The 6,438-nt window shown below is 52.8% G+C and overlaps 1 pseudogene; it reads right to left on the bottom strand.

Annotated features, from left to right (window-relative positions):
- Position 1: 1 nt before the first annotated feature.
- Positions 2-1,396, bottom strand: LOC119350755 (annotated as a pseudogene).
- Positions 1,397-6,438: the final 5,042 nt, after the last annotated feature.

Genomic DNA, 6,438 nt, shown 5'->3' with positions numbered 1-6,438 from the left:
AGAAGTACTGTTCCAAGTTGAATTCGAAATTTGCGAGGAGGCTCTGCTCTTGGCAGGGCAGCGAGAAGTCATACTCCAGCAGCACGTCGTGCTGCCGCTCCATCTCCGCGAAGGCCGGCTCCGCCTTGACCCAGTGTAGCACCTCGCCATCGAGCACGCTTCCCGCCTCGCCGTCGAGCATGCTGCCCACCTCACCGCTGTAGTTCCGGTTGCTGCTGTTGCTGGAGCTCTCCCCGTAGCCCAGGTTCTCCGGGACGTCCAGCACGCAGCTGTAGTCCGCGGCGCCGAACCCGGCGTCGTCGTCCGTGTCCTCCTTGCCGCTTCCGAACTGGCCGTACAGTGCCGCAGCGTTCGCCGCGCCGAGGCCGTCGGCGAACCCGGCGCCGTAGTCGACGCACACCGGGAACGGGTCGAACACGGACGGCTGCTTCGTAGCGAGGCTGCTGCCGGCCGCCGCGGCAAGGGGCTTATGGTCCTCTTTTTCCATGTCCGGCAATGCTGATGTGGCCGTGTCGGCGGCGGCCAAGGGCTTGTGCGTGGCGGGGTCGATGCCTTGCTGCCGGAGCTTCTTCTTGATGCAGCTGTTCCAGAAATTCTTGATCTCGTTGTCCGTCCGGCCCGGCAGGTGCGACGCGATCTGAGACCACCTGCACGCACACACGAGGCACGACACGACACGCATCAACATGTTGTCCCGCGTTCTCCCGCGTTCTCCGCAGTGCGAAAAGAATACGAACCGAATGCATTGCGCGGGCGGGCGGCCATACCTGTTGCCGAGGATCTGGTGGAGCGCGACGATGTGGTCCTCCTCCTGCTGCGAGAAGCATCCGCGCTTGAGGTCAGGGCGGAGGTAGTTGATCCACCGGAGGCGGCAGCTCTTGGCACAGCGGTTCAGCCCGGCCAGCCTCGGGACGGAGCTCCAGCAGCCGACCCCGTGCCGGATGATGTGGTTGTAGAGCTTCTCGTCCTCCTCGGGCGACCACAGCCCCTTGCGGAGCTTGGGCTGCCCACGCCGCCGGACGATGGACGTTCCATTCTGTTGATTCCTCTCTGCAGCCGGCTACCTGGCCTCTTAGCTAGCTACGCCGACGACGACTCGACGAACAAGGCAACGCGGATGGACGGAGGGAATGTCGATCGGTATGATCGATGGACGGTTGCTTCCTCCCGATGGATGGCTGCCTGGTGGGTATATATGGGGGAAGCGTGCGTGTGAAGAAGTGCAAGCTCACTCGGCGAGAGAGAGAGAGGACAGAGGAGTGAGTGAGCGAGGTGAGGCAGCGATCAAGTAGGTTCCAAGCAAGGCGAAGAGGCAATGGATTGGAGGTCAAGACACCTGCGGGATAAAATAGCACGCGCCGGTCGTGCGGAGGGGAGGGGGGCAGAGAGCCAGAGACATGCCCGGGCACTGTGTTAGGGAGAGAAGCGAGAAGGTACGTGTGTGTTTCTCTCTTATCATGGGGTTTGTTGGGGACGTGACATTCCTTCACAAGAAGGGAGCCCTTCTTTCCTCTCCGAGAGCCCAGCTACTTGCTAGCTCGCCGGACACTGCTGATAAAGCGCGACACTGCTAATTAAGCACCCAACGGTAGCCCATTAATGCGGCCATGGACCTGCGTGTTCTGCAATTAAGAATCGCGTCACGGCAGTGCACTAATAATGCGTTTCGATTACGAAACAACTCGCATGATTTTTGCGCTGAGAAGGAGAGATCATTGCTCATCAGGTCATGCTCCAGCTAACTGATCGTCAAATAATCACCGGCCGATTTACCTCCACGATCGCGTCGCGGGAACCAGCGGCCCGCCTGCCCCTGCCGACCTTCACGTTCCATCTGGTACGCGTGCATGGGGGCCAAAGAACGTCCCGTCCACTGTGCCGGTGCGCGTCCAGATACAGAGATGGATGGATGGATGGACTCGGCGCGCCCCAGACATCGCTCCGACCTAGTCAAATCGAAGCGATGCAAATGTGGTAAAAAATCGGGTCGCTCCTGTCTGTCTGTCAGCCTGACTGACTGACAGCGGCTGGCCGCCGACGGCGACGGGTGGAGCTGCACTGCCGTTCCAGAAGCGGGAAGGAGAAATTAACGCGGTGTCATCACTTCGCACCAGTGCTTATTACGAGGGTGTTTGTTTCCAGAGAGTTATTGGTTTAGGGACTTAAAAAGGTTTCTATTAGTCCCATCTAAACCAGACAGGAAGGACTTATAGGGACTTAAAGTGGCCATTTGGGACTTATGAAATAAGACTCTCAAGAAGGGATTTATAGGGACTTATAGTTGTAATATGGTCTTATAGAGACTTATATGTCCCAGAAACCAAACAGGTAGGGACTTTTTAGGGATTTGGGATTTATAAGTTGTGACTAAAAAAATCTTAAGACTTATGAACCAAACAGGGCCTACGTACTGATCTAAAAGGTCTTTTACTAAGCTCGATGGATGTTGCTGGTGCTGGACTATGGATCGGTGTCGATGGATCGTTTTCCTGTTTGCTTCGTGGCGGCAGCGACAATGGCGTCTCGGGGGCAGTAACTAATTAACGCGCTGCCCGGCCGGGCCCATGGATGATCTCACAATCACGATCCACACTCCATTTGCGAGCCAAGACGAAACCCACAGTATATCTATGTACGTACGTGTCGGTGAAATGGCAAACTTAAGGTGATGGCGGAAATTTCTTCGCTGTAATGATGGATTGACTTGACGTTACCAAAGCAGAAGAAAGGAAGAACATCGATCACACAAAGGTACGGCGCACGTTACCATGAAGAAGAAAGGTCGTACGGCAGAGTCATCCGGCGGTTCAGAAAATCTGCATGCGGCGTCGACAGCAGTCTTCACAAACGTGTTCAACTCCGGCATAACTTTGCAGGCCAGTTGTCCATCCACCGTCAATAATGGGTACAGCTCAATTCATTTGGACCTTACGACCGACGATTGCCGCGTAAATCGTGTCGATCAGCAGGTAATTTGCCATCACCTGCTAGCTTGCTTAGCTACAGAGAAAGCCGGGAGGTGAAATCAAACAGAGATGAAGGCCTGAAACTTCCTTCTGAAAAAAGTGAAGATTACGCTATGCTTTGCTCTGGTGATCATGAAAACCAACTGATTAACATGACCTGCAGCAGGACGGCAAGGTCGCCGGGGAGGGCCCGGCTGGGGTGTAGCAGCAGTGCACACCGAATAAAGCACAAGGCACCTGATCCTTGTACTTGAAGGGAAACGGAGGTTTCTGTATACACAACAGAGATGTTGCACGAGTGGGCTAGGCCGACAGATACAGTTGATAAAAAAGGACAGCAAAAGCCATGCCCCATATTGATGAATCCCTCGTACGACACCATATGCAACACCATGTGGTCGATTCTGCAATCATCCGGCTCTCAGACTCTCCACGCACATGGTACAAAAAATCAGTCCAAATTAAGACCGCCCGGCCGGCCACAAACCCCCTTTTTTAAAAGCCTTCCAGCGGCAGCATTATTGTTAACTACCACGCACATGTTGTGCATTTTTGTTACGGTGGTCGTAGTACGACACATTCATGCATATGCATGCTTGTGTTGATTAGTTTCAACCGTGCAATCGAATCCCTGATGGAAAAAACAAGCATGCATGCATCTTTAGTTTCATCAAACGAATCACGAGTTGCACGCTTGCGTTGCGGTGCTGGCATAGTACGCAGTACTCGCTCCGTCTGAAAATACTTGACATTAAAATGAATAAAGAGGATGTATCTAGAACTAAAATGCGTCTAGATACATCCCCTTTTATTCATTTTGATGACAAATATTTCCAGACGAAGGAAGTACGTGTCAGTTAATTGTGATGTTCATCGGTTTTCTGTTTCTGCCAGGCTGGTTGGTGCGTCTGGAAGGACACACGCAAAATAAAAGTTGCACGGCGTCGATGTATGGGTACTACTCCCTCCATCCGAAAATACTTGTCCTTGAAATGGTTGTATCTAGACTTATTTTAGTTATAGATAGATTCATTTTATCCATTTTGAGGATAAGTATTTCCGGACGGAGGGAGTATGTGCTTAGTGAGTCATCACTTGTGTGCAACTATAGTACCGGCCGGGTCGATCGATGATAGCGCCATGTGAGGAGTGTGTACGTAGCTTGAGGTGTAATGGCCAATGATGGCGCTCTACTCGCAGAGAGAGAGAGAGAGGCCGAACGCCGGGAGGTGGCTTGCAATCGCCACAATTAACCACCACAGTCCACAAAGAAGGAAGCGAAGGCAACGGCGGGGAGTGGAGGAGGGAAAGCTTGCGTGCGTTGTGGAAAGCTCGGCGACCACACGGGCGTGTGTACGTCCGCTAGCCGGTCGCGATCGCGAGCGTTGCGTTGCATGCGGGCCATGCCATACCGGTGCCCGGCCGTCCGTGCCTGGCAGACGGCTGGCCGGAGCTCCATCGATCGTCGACGCGCGTACGCACGTAGGTCGTACGTGCCGGCCGGTCGACGGTCGCTTCGAGCGTGGTGCAAGCAATGCTAGGCGAGCTCCAACGGATTTGCACGGAGGAGTAGATGACAACTGTTGCTGCACTCTGCTGCATGGCTGGTGGCCGTCTACGTAGAGATCGATCCTTGTACGCCGTTTACGTACGCGCAGGACGTCCACATTTTTTATCATCATAGATAGAAAGAGAGAACGGATCGAAAGATGCAAAAAATTGGTCTTTGTAATCTGGAACAAGAAATAATTGAAGTCGCTCATGACTCTGAGAATTCTTGCTTTCAGCCCGTTTGACCGATTCGTTTCGCGGATTTGGAGCGACCCGTTACCCATCATGCGTGCAAGCTCTTTGGCGCGATGCATGCGTGCAGACGTGGGCTTTTTTCCCGGGGAAGTTAGAGAGCTTTATTAAATGGGGAGTGCTTCGGTATAACCCCTGAAACGTATAGTGGATAGTATGGTAATTTCACGTTAGGTATAGGAATACCCACCCGAAGCCGTACGTCCGCGCGTGACGTCATACGCCCGCCCGCGTATGCCGCACCCGACGCTGTACGTCCGCGCGCGACGTCATACGCCCGCCCGCGTATGCCGCACCCGTCGATGTACGTACGCCCACCCGCGTACCCGCACCCGTCGCCGTACGTCGCCGTCGTATGCCCACACGTCTCGACGTTGGCGTCGACAGTTGTTGGAGGAAGGAAAAAGACACGACCCTGAACCCTAACGCATCCACGCCGTCTCCATGTCGGCCCCCCGTCTGTGCGAAGTCGCCGTCGCCCGGGTCGCCGCCCAAACAGGCCGCCGCGCGTGCCCCTGCGCCGTTACCGCTGCCGACGCGCGTGCCCAGGCTCCGTTGGCGCTGCCGCCGCGTTCCATTCCCGTCGCCCAGATGGCCGCCCACCCGCGATCTACGTCGCCGCCTCCCTCCGTGCAGTACGCCTGCTACGACCAGCCATCGTCCTCACGCCGTCGACACCTGCCTCCGCCGACCAGCAACGTCAGGCCGTCATCACGTTCGTTATCGGAACAAATTGATCCGGCTGAAATCCTGGCCGCCGTGCAAGAGGTTGGTTAGAGACATCATTGTGCTTGATGAAATAATTGTTTTAGGGATGATGTTACACGGTGTTTGATTGATCGTAAATTTTTTTAACTATGTATAGTTAGAAGAGGAGGGCGATTATGATGGCAATGATTACGGCGAGGACAACGAAACCTCGTCACTGAATATGGATGAACCTGCTAAGGAGAACTACATGAGTTTGGATGAATCTTATAGTGGCAATGTAAGTGTGATCAAGGTTGATAAAAACAATAAATATGGTAGACCGCACGGAAATTTTCATAATTTTTTGCATCATGCAGCGACATGGCGATGATGATGATGATATGTATATAGATGATTCATTTGCCGAAAGTGCACTCCGGGTTAGTCATAAATAAATCAGAGAAGAAATGACATAATAACCATATTAGCGCTTACATGTTTTTTTTGCAATGCGCGCAGATGGACGAGGACGGGGACTTTGTGAGGAATATTGTGGACGATGAAAGTGACAAATCGCACGTTGATGCATCTCATGATGACAGCTCCAGCAAAGTAAGTTTTGAAACTTACATCACTACATTATTACATATTAAAATAATAACTGACTGACATAAATGGTTTAATGCATTAATTTACAGGGAGATGTAGATGGTACAAGCGGGAATGATGAGCATGTTGGTGACGATCTGTTTAATTTTGACATCAGATTTGATGAATATCAGCAAGAATCATTGGACATGCATTGGAAGGTCATGAGGAAGACGTTCAAGTCACTAGGAGAGGCTTACATTTCCTATAACCAGTATGCTTACGAGCGTGGTTTCAGCGTAAGAAAGGACTGACTGAAATATTCGAAAGGTCCTGAGGGAACTAAGCGCTTGAGAAAGTATCGGTGTGGGAGAGCTGGGAAACGACAGGC

This window comes from Triticum dicoccoides, chromosome 1B (genome assembly GCF_002162155.2).
Source record: "Triticum dicoccoides isolate Atlit2015 ecotype Zavitan chromosome 1B, WEW_v2.0, whole genome shotgun sequence".
Lineage (NCBI taxonomy): Eukaryota > Viridiplantae > Streptophyta > Magnoliopsida > Poales > Poaceae > Triticum > Triticum dicoccoides.
This window is presented reverse-complemented; position numbering and strand designations above follow the sequence as displayed.